Source organism: Mytilus galloprovincialis, chromosome 12, assembly GCF_965363235.1.
Source record: "Mytilus galloprovincialis chromosome 12, xbMytGall1.hap1.1, whole genome shotgun sequence".
NCBI lineage: Eukaryota > Metazoa > Mollusca > Bivalvia > Mytilida > Mytilidae > Mytilus > Mytilus galloprovincialis.
Genome location: NC_134849.1, coordinates 24,957,082 through 24,971,855, shown reverse-complemented (window position 1 = coordinate 24,971,855; position 14,774 = coordinate 24,957,082). Strand labels below are relative to the sequence as shown.

Here is a 14,774-nt window from a genome sequence, read left to right as displayed (position 1 = left end):
AAATATTTTGGACAACCCTCTTATTTACAATATCATTTGATCAACACCTAGTGGTCTTTGGTGGTATCTCGCATAACATTAATAAGGTCTTTTTTAAAAGGCAACTTGAAATTATTGGTCCCATATTTATGTGCTATAGCAAATGTATGGGCTGCTGATCTGCATATATGATAGCAATATATTCTTATGTTTTCAATGACCCCTTATTTCTTCACTCCACTTTATAAGATAGAAATAAATGTTATTCCATATTTTATTGTTTTTTTTTAAAGGTATCATAATTTAGACATAAAGACAAAACTAAGCACAGTGAAAAAAGTCTACTCTGTCCTGTAAAGTTTGAGATGTTTTTGTTGTTCAATCTTTGTCACTTGTATGGAAACACTAAATCTTGATAACCTACAACAGAAATATTATCACTTTTATTTCAATTCAATTGTTGCAGTTATCATGCATGTAATAGAGAAAATGATAAATTAGACCAGATCTCCACATTTATAATATCAAAACTAGAGGCTTCAATGAGCCTGTGTCACTCACATGATACTTTTATTTACAATTGATGCAAGATACAGAAATTGTCCATACCAACCGTCAGTGTTTACCATACAATACAGTACTTCTATACACTGTCTGTATACAGTATTTGTCGGATTTTGTCCATACCTATCGTCGATGTTTGACATAAAATACAATACTCCTATATACCGTATATCAACAGTATTTGTCTATACCTACCGTCGGTGGTTAACATACAATACAGTCCTCCTATATACCGTATATCAACAGTAGTTGTCTATACCTACCGTCAGTGGTTAACATACGATATAGTACTCCTTTGCACCGTCCATCAACAGTATTTGTCTATACCTACCGTCGGTGGTTAACATGCAATAAAGTGCTCCTATATACCGTCTATAAACAGTATTTGTCTATACCTACCGTCGGTGGTTAACATACAATATAGTACTCCTATATACCATCTATCAACAGTATTTGTCTATACCTACCGTCGGTGGTTAACATACGATATAGTGCTCCTTAACACAGTCTATCAACAGTATTTGTATATACCTACCGTCGATGGTTAACATACGATAAAGTACTCCTTTACACAGACTTTCAACATTATTTGTCTACACCTACCGTCGGTGGTTAACATACGATATAGTACTCCTATATACCGTCTATCAACAGTATTTGTCTATACCTACCGTCGGTAGTTAACATACAATATAGTGCTATATACCGTAAATCAACAGTATTTGTCTATACCAACCGTTGGTGGTTAACATACATTATAGTGCTCCTGTATACCGTCTATCAACAGTATTTGTCTATATCTACCGTCGGTGGTTAACATACAATATAGTGCTCCCATATACCGTTGATGTCTATCAACAGTATTTGTCTATACCTACTGTCGGTAGTTAACATACAATATAGTGCTCCTATATACTATCTATCAACAGTAGATGTCTATACCTTCCGTTGGTGGTTAACAACTTAACATACAATATAGTGCTCCTATATACCGTCTATCAACAGTATGTGTCTATACCTACTGTCGGTAGTTAACATACAATATAGTGCTCCTATATACCGTCCATCAACAGTATTTGTCTATACCTACCGTCGGTGGTTAACATTCAATATAGTGCTCCTATATACCGTCTATCAACAGTATTTGTCTATACCTACTGTCGGTAGTTAACATACAATATAGTGCTCCTATATACCGTCTATCAACAGTATTTGTCTATACCTACCGTCGGTGGTTAACATACAATATAATGCTCCCATATACCGTCTATCAACAGTATTTGGCTATACCTACCGTCAGTAGTTAACATACAATATAGTGCTCCTATATACCGTCTATCAACAGTATTTGTCTATACCTACCGTCGGTAGTTAACATACAATATAGTGCTATATACCGTATATCAACAGTATTTGTCTATACCAACCGTTGGTGGTTAACATACATTATAGTGCTCCTATATACCGTCTGTCAACAGTATTTGTCTATACCTACCGTCGGTGGTTAACATACAATATCGTGCTCCCATATACCGTTGATGTCTATCAACAGTATTTGTCTATACCTACTGTCGGTAGTTAACCTACAATATAGTGCTCCTATATACCATCTATCAACAGTATATGTCTATACCTTCCGTCGGTGGTTAACAACTTAACATACAATATAGTGCTCCTATATACCGTCTATCAACAGTATTTGTCTATACCTACCCTCGGTAGTTAACATACAATATAGTGCTCCTATATACCATCTATCAACAGTATTTGTCTATACCTACCGTCGGTAGTTAACATACAATATAGTGCTCCTATATACCGTCTATCAACAGTATTTGTCTATACCTACCGTCGGTAGTTAACATACAATATAGTGCTCCTATATACCATCTATCAACAGTATTTGTCTATACCTACCGTCGGTGGTTAACATACAATATAGTGCTCCTATATACCGTCTATCAACAGTATCTGTCTATACCTACTGTCGGTAGTTAACATACAATATAGTGCTCCTATATACCGTCTATGAACAGTATGTGTCTATACCTACTGTCGGTAGTTAACATACAATATAGTGCTCCTATATACCGTCTATCAACAGTATTTGTCTATACCTACCCTCGGTAGTTAACATACAATATAGTGCTCCTATATACCATCTATCAACAGTATATGTCTATACCTTCCGTCGGTGGTTAACAACTTAACATACAATATAGTGCTCCTATATACCGTCTATCAACAGTATGTGTCTATACCTACTGTCGGTAGTTAACATACAATATAGTGCTCTTATATACCGTCTATCAACAGTATTTGTCTATACCTACCGTCGGTGGTTAACATTCAATATAGTGCTCCTATATACCGTCTATCAACAGTATTTGTCTATACCTACTGTCGGTAGTTAACATACAATATAGTGCTCCTATATACCGTCTATCAACAGTATTTGTCTATACCTACCGTCGGTGGTTAACATACAATATAATGCTCCCATATACCGTCTATCAACAGTATTTGGCTATACCTACCGTCAGTAGTTAACATACCATATAGTGCTCCTATATACCGTCTATCAACAGTATTTGTCTATACCTACCGTCGGTAGTTAACATACAATATAGTGCTCCTATATACCGTCCATCAACAGTATTTGTCTTTACCTACCGTCGGTAGTTAACATACAATATAGTGCTATATACCGTATATCAACAGTATTTGTCTATACCAACCGTTGGTGGTTAACATACATTATAGTGCTCCTATATACCGTCTATCAACAGTATTTGTCTATACCTACCGTCGGTGGTTAACATACAATATAGTGCTCCCATATACCGTTGATGTCTATCAACAGTATTTGTCTATACCTACTGTCGGTAGTTAACCTACAATATAGTGCTCCTATATACCATCTATCAACAGTATATGTCTATACCTTCCGTCGGTGGTTAACAACTTAACATACAATATAGTGCTTCTATATACCGTCTATCAACAGTATGTGTCTATACCTACTGTCGGTAGTTAACATACAATATAGTGCTCCTATATACCGTCTATCAACTATTTGTCTATACCTACCCTCGGTAGTTAACATACAATATAGTGCTCCTATATACCGTCTATCAACAGTATTTGTTTATACCTACCGTCGGTAGTTAACATACAATATAGTGCTCCTATATACCATCTATCAACAGTATTTGTCTATACCTACCGTTGGTGGTTAACATACAATATAGTGCTCCTATATACCGTCTATCAACAGTATTTGTCTATACCTACTGTCGGTAGTCAACATACAATGTAGTGCTCCTATATACCGTCTATCAACAGTATTTGTCTATACCTACCGTCGGTGGTTAACATACAATATAATGCTCCCATATACCGTCTATCAACAGTATTTGGCTATAACTACCGTCGGTAGTTAACATACAATATAGTGCTCCTATATACCGTCTATCAACAGTATTTGTCTATACCTACCGTCGGTAGTTAACATACAATATAGTGCTCCTATATACCGTCTATCAACAGTATTTGTCTATACCTACCGTCGGTAGTTAACATACAATATAGTGCTATATACCGTATATCAACAGTATTTGTCTATACCAACCGTTGGTGGTTAACATACATTATAGTGCTCCTATATACCGTCTATCAACAGTATTTGTCTATAGCTACCGTCGGTGGTTAACATACAATATAGTGCTCCCATGTACCGTTGATGTCTATCAACAGTATTTGTCTATACCTACCCTCGGTAGTTAACATACAATATAGTGCTTCTATATACCATCTATCAACAGCATTTTGTCATACAAGTGAGAGGTTTAGCTAGCTATAAAACCAGGTTCAATCCACCATTTTCTACATTAGAAAATGCCTGTACCAAGTCAGGAATATGACAGTTGTTATCCATTCGTTTGATGTGTTTGGACTTTTGATTTTGCCTTTTGATTTTTGATTTTCCTTTTTGAATTTTCCTCGGAGTTCAGTATTTTTGTGTTTTTACTTTTGTCTATACCTACCGTCGGTGGTTAACATACAATATAGTGCTCCTATATATCGTCTATCAACAGTATTTGTCTATACCTACCGTCGGTAGTTAACATACAATATAGTGCTCCTATATACCATCTATCAACAGTATTTGTCTATACCTACCGTCGGTGGTTAACATACAATATAGTGCTCCTATATACCGTCTATCAACAGTATCTGTCTATACCTACTGTCGGTAGTTAACATACAATATAGTGCTCCTGTATACTGTCTATGAACAGTATGTGTCTATACCTACTGTCGGTAGTTAACATACAATATAGTGCTCCTATATACCGTCTATCAACAGTATTTGCCTATACCTACCCTCGGTAGTTAACATACAATATAGTGCTCCTATATACCATCTATCAACAGTATTTGTCTATACCTACCGTTGGTGGTTAACATACAATATAGTGCTCCTATATACCGTCTATCTACAGTATTTGTCTATACCTACCGTCGGTAGTTAACATACAATATAGTGCTCCTATATACCGTTTATCAACAGTATTAATCTATACCTACTGTGGGTAGTTAATATACAATATAGTGCTTCTATATATATATATATACCGTCTATCAACAGTATTTGTCTATACCTACCGTCGGTGGTTAACATACAATATAGTGCTCCTATATACCGTCTATCAACAGTATTTGTTTATACCTACCGTCGGTGGTTAACATACAGTATAGTGCTCCTATATACCGTCTATCACCAGTATTTGTCTATACCTACCATCGGTGGTTAACATACAATATAGTACTCCTATATACCGTCTATCAACAGTATTTGTCTATACCTACCGTCGGTAGTTAACATACAATATAGTGCTATATACCGTAAATCAACAGTATTTGTCTATACCAACCGTTGGTGGTTAACATACATTATAGTGCTCCTGTATACCGTCTATCAACAGTATTTGTCTATATCTACCGTCGGTGGTTAACATACAATATAGTGCTCCCATATACCGTTGATGTCTATCAACAGTATTTGTCTATACCTACTGTCGGTAGTTAACATACAATATAGTGCTCCTATATACTATCTATCAACAGTAGATGTCTATACCTTCCGTTGGTGGTTAACAACTTAACATACAATATAGTGCTCCTATATACCGTCTATCAACAGTATGTGTCTATACCTCCTGTCGGTAGTTAACATACAATATAGTGCTCCTATATACCGTCCATCAACAGTATTTGTCTATACCTACCGTCGGTGGTTAACATTCAATATAGTGCTCCTATATACCGTCTATCAACAGTGTCTATACCTACTGTCGGTAGTTAACATACAATATAGTGCTCCTATATACCGTCTATCAACAGTATTTGTCTATACCTACCCTCGGTAGTTAACATACAATATAGTGCTCCTATATACCATCTATCAACAGTATTTGTCTATACCTACCGTCGGTGGTTAACATACAATATAGTGCTCCTATATACCGTCTATCAACAGTATTTGTTTATACCTACCGTCGGTAGTTAACATACAATATAGTGCTCCTATATACCATCTATCAACAGTATTTGTCTATACCTACCGTTGGTGGTTAACATACAATATAGTGCTCCTATATACGGTCTATCAATAGTATTTGTCTGTACCTACCGTTGGTGGTTAACATTCAATATAGTGCTCCTATATACGGTCTATCAACAGTATCTGTCTATACCTACTGTCGGTAGTTAACATACAACATAGTGCTCCTATATACCGTCTATCAATAGTATTTGTCTGTACCTACCGTCGGTGGTTAACATTCAATATAGTGCTCCTATATACCGTCTATCAACAGTATTTGTCTATACCTACTGTCGGTAGTTAACATACAATATAGTGCTCCTATATACCGTCTATCAACAGTATTTGTCTATACCTACCGTCGGTGGTTAACATTCAATATAGTCCTCCTATATACCGTCTATCAACAGTATTTGTCTATACCTACTGTCGGTAGTTAACATCAATATAGTGCTCCTATATACCGTCTATCAACAGTATTTGTCTATACCTACCGTCGGTGGTTAACATACAATATAATGCTCCCATATACCGTCTATCAACAGTATTTGGCTATAACTACCGTCAGTAGTTAACATACAATATAGTGCTCCTATATACCGTCTATCAACAGTATTTGTCTATACCTACCGTCGGTAGTTAACATACAATATAGTGCTCCTATATACCGTCTATCAACAGTATTTGTCTATACCTACCGTCGGTAGTTAACATACAATATAGTGCTATATACCGTATATCAACAGTGTTTGTCTATACCAACCGTTGGTGGTTAACATACATTATAGTGCTCCTATATACCGTCTATCAACAGTATTTGTCTATAGCTACCGTCGGTGGTTAACATACAATATAGTGCTCCCATGTACCGTTGATGTCTATCAACAGTATTTGTCTATACCTAACCTCGGTAGTTAACATACAATATAGTGCTTCTATATACCATCTATCAACAGCATTTTGTCATACAAGTGAGAGGTTTAGCTAGCTATAAAACCAGGTTCAATCCACCATTTTCTACATTAGAAAATGCCTGTACCAAGTCAGGAATATGACAGTTGTTATCCATTCGTTTGATGTGTTTGGACTTTTGATTTTGCCTTTTGATTTTTGATTTTCCTTTTTGAATTTTCCTCGGAGTTCAGTATTTTTGTGTTTTTACTTTTGTCTTTACCTACCGTCGGTGGTTAACATACAATATAGTGCTCCTACATATCGTCTATCAACAGTATTTGTCTATACCTACCGTCGGTAGTTAACATACAATATAGTGCTCCTATATACCATCTATCAACAGTATTTGTCTATACCTACCGTCGGTGGTTAACATACAATATAGTACTCCTATATACCGTCTATCAACAGTATTTGTCTATACCTACCATCGGTGGTTAACATACAATATAGTACTCCTATATACCGTCTATCAACAGTATTTGTCTATACCTACCGTCGGTAGTTAACATACAATATAGTGCTATATACCGTAAATCAACAGTATTTGTCTATACCAACCGTTGGTGGTTAACATACATTATAGTGCTCCTGTATACCGTCTATCAACAGTATTTGTCTATATCTACCGTCGGTGGTTAACATACAATATAGTGCTCCCATATACCGTTGATGTCTATCAACAGTATTTGTCTATACCTACTGTCGGTAGTTAACATACAATATAGTGCTCCTATATACTATCTATCAACAGTAGATGTCTATACCTTCCGTTGGTGGTTAACAACTTAACATACAATATAGTGCTCCTATATACCGTCTATCAACAGTATGTGTCTATACCTCCTGTCGGTAGTTAACATACAATATAGTGCTCCTATATACCGTCCATCAACAGTATTTGTCTATACCTACCGTCGGTGGTTAACATTCAATATAGTGCTCCTATATACCGTCTATCAACAGTATTTGTCTATACCTACTGTCGGTAGTTAACATACAATATAGTGCTCCTATATACCGTCTATCAACAGTATTTGTCTATACCTACCCTCGGTAGTTAACATACAATATAGTGCTCCTATATACCATCTATCAACAGTATTTGTCTATACCTACCGTCGGTGGTTAACATACAATATAGTGCTCCTATATACCGTCTATCAACAGTATTTGTTTATACCTACCGTCGGTAGTTAACATACAATATAGTGCTCCTATATACCATCTATCAACAGTATTTGTCTATACCTACCGTTGGTGGTTAACATACAATATAGTGCTCCTATATACGGTCTATCAATAGTATTTGTCTGTACCTACCGTTGGTGGTTAACATTCAATATAGTGCTCCTATATACGGTCTATCAACAGTATCTGTCTATACCTACTGTCGGTAGTTAACATACAACATAGTGCTCCTATATACCGTCTATCAATAGTATTTGTCTGTACCTACCGTCGGTGGTTAACATTCAATATAGTGCTCCTATATACCGTCTATCAACAGTATTTGTCTATACCTACTGTCGGTAGTTAACATACAATATAGTGCTCCTATATACCGTCTATCAACAGTATTTGTCTATACCTACCGTCGGTGGTTAACATTCAATATAGTCCTCCTATATACCGTCTATCAACAGTATTTGTCTATACCTACTGTCGGTAGTTAACATCAATATAGTGCTCCTATATACCGTCTATCAACAGTATTTGTCTATACCTACCGTCGGTGGTTAACATACAATATAATGCTCCCATATACCGTCTATCAACAGTATTTGGCTATAACTACCGTCAGTAGTTAACATACAATATAGTGCTCCTATATACCGTCTATCAACAGTATTTGTCTATACCTACCGTCGGTAGTTAACATACAATATAGTGCTCCTATATACCGTCTATCAACAGTATTTGTCTATACCTACCGTCGGTAGTTAACATACAATATAGTGCTATATACCGTATATCAACAGTGTTTGTCTATACCAACCGTTGGTGGTTAACATACATTATAGTGCTCCTATATACCGTCTATCAACAGTATTTGTCTATAGCTACCGTCGGTGGTTAACATACAATATAGTGCTCCCATGTACCGTTGATGTCTATCAACAGTATTTGTCTATACCTAACCTCGGTAGTTAACATACAATATAGTGCTTCTATATACCATCTATCAACAGCATTTTGTCATACAAGTGAGAGGTTTAGCTAGCTATAAAACCAGGTTCAATCCACCATTTTCTACATTAGAAAATGCCTGTACCAAGTCAGGAATATGACAGTTGTTATCCATTCGTTTGATGTGTTTGGACTTTTGATTTTGCCTTTTGATTTTTGATTTTCCTTTTTGAATTTTCCTCGGAGTTCAGTATTTTTGTGTTTTTACTTTTGTCTTTACCTACCGTCGGTGGTTAACATACAATATAGTGCTCCTACATATCGTCTATCAACAGTATTTGTCTATACCTACCGTCGGTAGTTAACATACAATATAGTGCTCCTATATACCATCTATCAACAGTATTTGTCTATACCTACCGTCGGTGGTTAACATACAATATAGTGCTCCTATATACCGTCTATCATCAGTATCTGTCTATACCTACTGTCGGTAGTTAACATACAATATAGTGCTCCTGTATACTGTCTATGAACAGTATGTGTCTATACCTACTGTCGGTAGTTAACATACAATATAGTGCTCCTATATACCGTCTATCAACAGTATTTGCCTATACCTACCCTCGGTAGTTAACATACAATATAGTGCTCCTATATACCATCTATCAACAGTATTTGTCTATACCTACCGTTGGTGGTTAACATACAATATAGTGCTCCTATATACCGTCTATCATCAGTATCTGTCTATACCTACTGTCGGTAGTTAACATACAATATAGTGCTCCTGTATACTGTCTATGAACAGTATGTGTCTATACCTACTGTCGGTAGTTAACATACAATATAGTGCTCCTATATACCGTCTATCAACAGTATTTGCCTATACCTACCCTCGGTAGTTAACATACAATATAGTGCTCCTATATACCATCTATCAACAGTATTTGTCTATACCTACCGTTGGTGGTTAACATACAATATAGTGCTCCTATATACCGTCTATCTACAGTATTTGTCTATACCTACCGTCGGTAGTTAACATACAATATAGTGCTCCTATATACCGTTTATCAACAGTATTAATCTATACCTACTGTGGGTAGTTAATATACAATATAGTGCTTCTATATACCGTCTATCAACAGTATTTGTCTATACCTACCGTCGGTGGTTAACATACAATATAGTGCTCCTATATACCGTCTATCAACAGTATTTGTTTATACCTACCGTCGGTGGTTAACATACAGTATAGTGCTCCTATATACCGTCTATCACCAGTATTTGTCTATACCTACCATCGGTGGTTAACATAAGATATAGTGCTCCTATATACCGTCTATCAACAGTATTTTGTTATACCTACCGTCAGTGGTTAACATGAAATATAGTGCTCCTATATACCGTCTATCAACAGTATTTGTTTATACCTACTGTCGGAGGTTAACATAGAATATAGTGCTCCTATATACCAAGAGGGATAACGGATCTGCATCTAGAATTTATCATGCTGCCCTTTTTTTGGATTTTTAAAATTCTGGTTATCCCTCAATTTTTACATTCATCCCAAATAATACAACAGTAGTCAATTAGGGGCAGAACACCCATTGTATTATGTTTTCTTGCAGTTATATAAAAAAAAATGTATTTAAGAAAGATGGTATATATATTCTGGATGATATATTAGCACAACCTTGGTCAATTTGATTTCTCCAGTTACTTAGTGGGCTGTCAATTTTGAAACTAATATTTTTTCACATGAAGAATTTTGTAATACTTTAATTTATTATCAAGTTTGGTTGAAAAGTCTGAATAGTTTCTGCTTTGTTCCAGTAATCAAACATTTTGTTTCATTTGCATCTATGAACATGTTATTCATTTTACACCACTCTTCAACCCGGTATAAATCTTCTTGAACATCATCATTTATATTTTGTAGATGTTTCCCCCTTATTTATGAATAGTGGTGTCATCAGCATATACAACGAAATAGGTCTGTTTCACAATTTTTAATGCATAAGGGAAGGTCATTTATAAATAGCACAAACAATAGAGGACAAGGTATAAAACATTGGGGAACACCAAATTTTACATGTTGTTGTTCAGAGTTAACATTACAAATGTATACCTTTTGTTATTCAGGTACGACTTAAAAAAACTAACAGTAGTCTCACAAAATCCATAAATGTCGAGCTTTAAACAAAGAAAGTCATATTCTACCAAATCAAAAGCTTTTTTTTTAAATCTTAATAAAATTGCTAGGTTTAAATTACCATCTTTCATTTCTTGCAACCATGTGTCAATGATATTAAATAAATGTCAAGCTCAATCCAGTATATATTCCAAGTTATGGACAAATGATAATGCTATTAAAAATACCAAATCATAACCAGTGCCTTTCTCTTTTTCTATTTACAGTATATTAGGTAATAATGATTACTTTTTTCAACTATTTTCATACTTTTTTGTTTCCTCTGCTTTTGTATCAAGGGCATAATTGTTTATGGCAAACTAAGCATCTGCATAATCAAACTATTCCTAACTATACTCTACCTCAAATTCTGGAAACTGCACAATTTTTGTCATAGCAGTCTTATGGTAGCTGAACTATTTCTATTTTTTGTAAATCTGGATTAATAAGTCTTTTGTCACATTCTGGGGCTATAGAAAAAAAAAACATTACAGAATTATCAAAATTATGTGTGTATAATGTTTGTGTACAGTCATTCAACTAAAAAAGGACAAAAATTATTTTTTTGTGTATATAGAGAATAATACATGGCAAAATCCGTATCATATGTCGTATCATCCCGAGACATCAATATCAGCCCGAGGGCCTTTAGGCCCGAGGGATGATATTGGTCGAGGGTGATACGGCATGTGATACGGATTTTGCCATGTATTATACGCTTTATCATATATTTCAACAGAAGAGTATTATAGTATATGAACTGTTTTCTGATCCATAGCACTGGGTTACCTTCAGTTCTGCTTTTGTCTTGTTTCAAAGCTTTAAAATAACTGCTCAATTATTTATACGAAGCACCTAGGTTACCTTACAATCTGTTGTTTTGAAAATATTTTGTTTATTATTGTATATATCTAAGTGATTTATAGTTGCATTGAGTGTGCCAAAAAATATGTTGTAAAAACTTGATGTTCGTGACGTCACATACAATATGAAAACTTGATGTACGTGACGTTACATACCAAACAATGACGTCATTCCAAAAAATTACCTATTTTTAGAAAAAAAATTCTTAAGCAAAAAAACCCCTAAAAAACTGACTTTATAGTTAAAAAAAAAAAAAAAAAAAAAAAAGATATGCGATACGGATTTTACCATGCGATACGGGGTATGCGATACGGGTTTAGCCATGCGATACGGGGTATGCGATACAGGGTAGGTGATACAGACTGGAAAAAAGAACCTTTATTAGATATACAAAATAGCTGTATTTTGTACTAAATATATGATAAAAATAAATAATTGTGATTTTAATGTCTTAATATTATAAAAAAAACTTCAAAAGATTAAATTTAAATTATAATCTAAACATGAAAGAGCACATATAAATCAACCTTTTACTCAGATTTATATCTAAAACCAGTTATAACTAGCTATAATATCTTTGACTTCACAAATATCATCATCTAATTTTACAAATCAGTATTTATTTGGTGGCACTTCCTGCACACTAAGTATGTTATGCCTTAGGTTTAATTTTGATGCAATCACATTTCAGAAGGTACATGTCTTGAACTGTTTTAATGAATAAATTACAGTTTTAAACTCAGTTTAGGCTGACCTGAGGTCAATAGTCTTAAACAATGTCATCAAACTATCAGTTTTACTGTAATATATTGATATTGTAACATTTACGGGAAAGAACATATGAGTTAGTCATATTGGTCAATACAATGGAAAGTTTATAGCTGAGACTACTATAACACTATGTGTTATACTAGTAGTCTCGGTTTATAACTATGTTAATTATACATGTACATGACATATAATAATTAAATCATTTAAAAAACTATTCCAAAGATTTCTCTCAAATCATGTTTACATTTTTTAGAGAAGAGTCTGTCTGAAATATATTCAGGGGTACTCCCAATAATTATGACTTCTTAAAAAGCTATATTATGGGGAAAAAAAGGGGGGGGGTCTATTATGTTTTTTTTTCATACAGGAGGAAGACGTCAAAGCAAAAAAAAAACACCAACAAAACAAAATAAAATAATAGCCTGTCAAGACGTCCTTATATCATAATAATTTGGTCTAATTTTGGGATAATACATTTAACTTCCTTTGATGTCGGGGAGGGGATAAGTTTTGACGATTAATTATTCTTGAAACTAACAATAATTATTTCTTATTGTTACTTTGTTAAGCGAGCGCGATGTGTGGTTCTCGAGTTATTTAAAAAAAAAAAAAGGGGGAGGGGGGTTGTTACTATATCAAATTTGCCCAGTTTGGAGACAATAAATATTTAAAATCTAACCATAAACTCCAATGTTCCTGCTTTTTTTTAGCAGAACAAACACGATGGCATTCTCGTCTCTGTTATAATCAATAGTTAACTCATTTCTTATTCCAGGTTATTTCTTAATCATTATGATTATCAGCTGTCTATCTATTTACCATGTTTATGTTAAACTGGTCCGTAATTCCATCGTAGTGTATCGATAAGTGAACACAACAGGGATCCAGTTTATTAAACGTCTGTAAACCGAGGTATATAATATACAAGGTTCCTGAGTCAGTAACCGTAACTATCACCGTGCTTTGTGCGCATGCGCAAGAAACACCAACAACAACAAGTATAAAACATGGTACACAGTTCCGTAATTTCGTATATTTTTCTTATCTTCAAACTAAAGAGCTCCAAAAGTAGGCGTGCTTAGGTGCACTGGGCGGGTCTAAAAACCGACTCTCGGTGGTTAACGTCTCTCGATGGTTAACAATAAGTGCCTACCGTTTAAACTAACAGAAAAATATACCAAACTGGACATATTTTTATCCTGTAAAAGTTACTCTCCATCTGAATGAGATAGTAGCACAGACTTATTTGTAGATTTTTAAACAAAATGCATATGATAGAAAAACAAAATCATGTACCATATGTGTAGCATAAATATAAATGCACAGACACTGCAAAGTCATATAAACTTACAGTTTGGTTAACAAATTTTCTAAAAAGGCTGTAACTTATTTGTTTTCAATAAACAATTACTGTAGTGGTAGCCATAATTTGCCACCTGATGAGTACCCTTGCCAGGGACGAAACAGTAAACCTACATCTTACATTAAAGAAAAGATATTACTTGTTTATATATTGATGCATTGATATTTTCAGTAGGTGTTGATTTTTTTATATATATTATTGTATTTTTGGCTAAAATGAATTACCTGATGCACTCTTACATAATGCATTTTAATCAAAATATCTAAAATCTGTCTTTTTTTTTTCTTCAAATATTACAACTTTAACTTTTTGATTCGGATCCCAATTGTTGTTTCAACACATTT

General features: G+C 34.6%; 1 long non-coding RNA gene across 1 annotated transcript; it reads right to left on the bottom strand.

The window, feature by feature from the left end:
* Nucleotides 1-235: 235 nt before the first annotated feature.
* LOC143054938 (uncharacterized) lies at nt 236-13,887 on the bottom strand. Its single transcript, XR_012971887.1, has 3 exons — nt 13,747-13,887; nt 11,795-11,902; nt 236-399 (listed from the first exon to the last, which is right to left on the bottom strand). It is a non-coding gene; the product is annotated as an uncharacterized LOC143054938 (long non-coding RNA).
* Between the last annotated feature and the right edge of the window lie 887 nt (nt 13,888-14,774).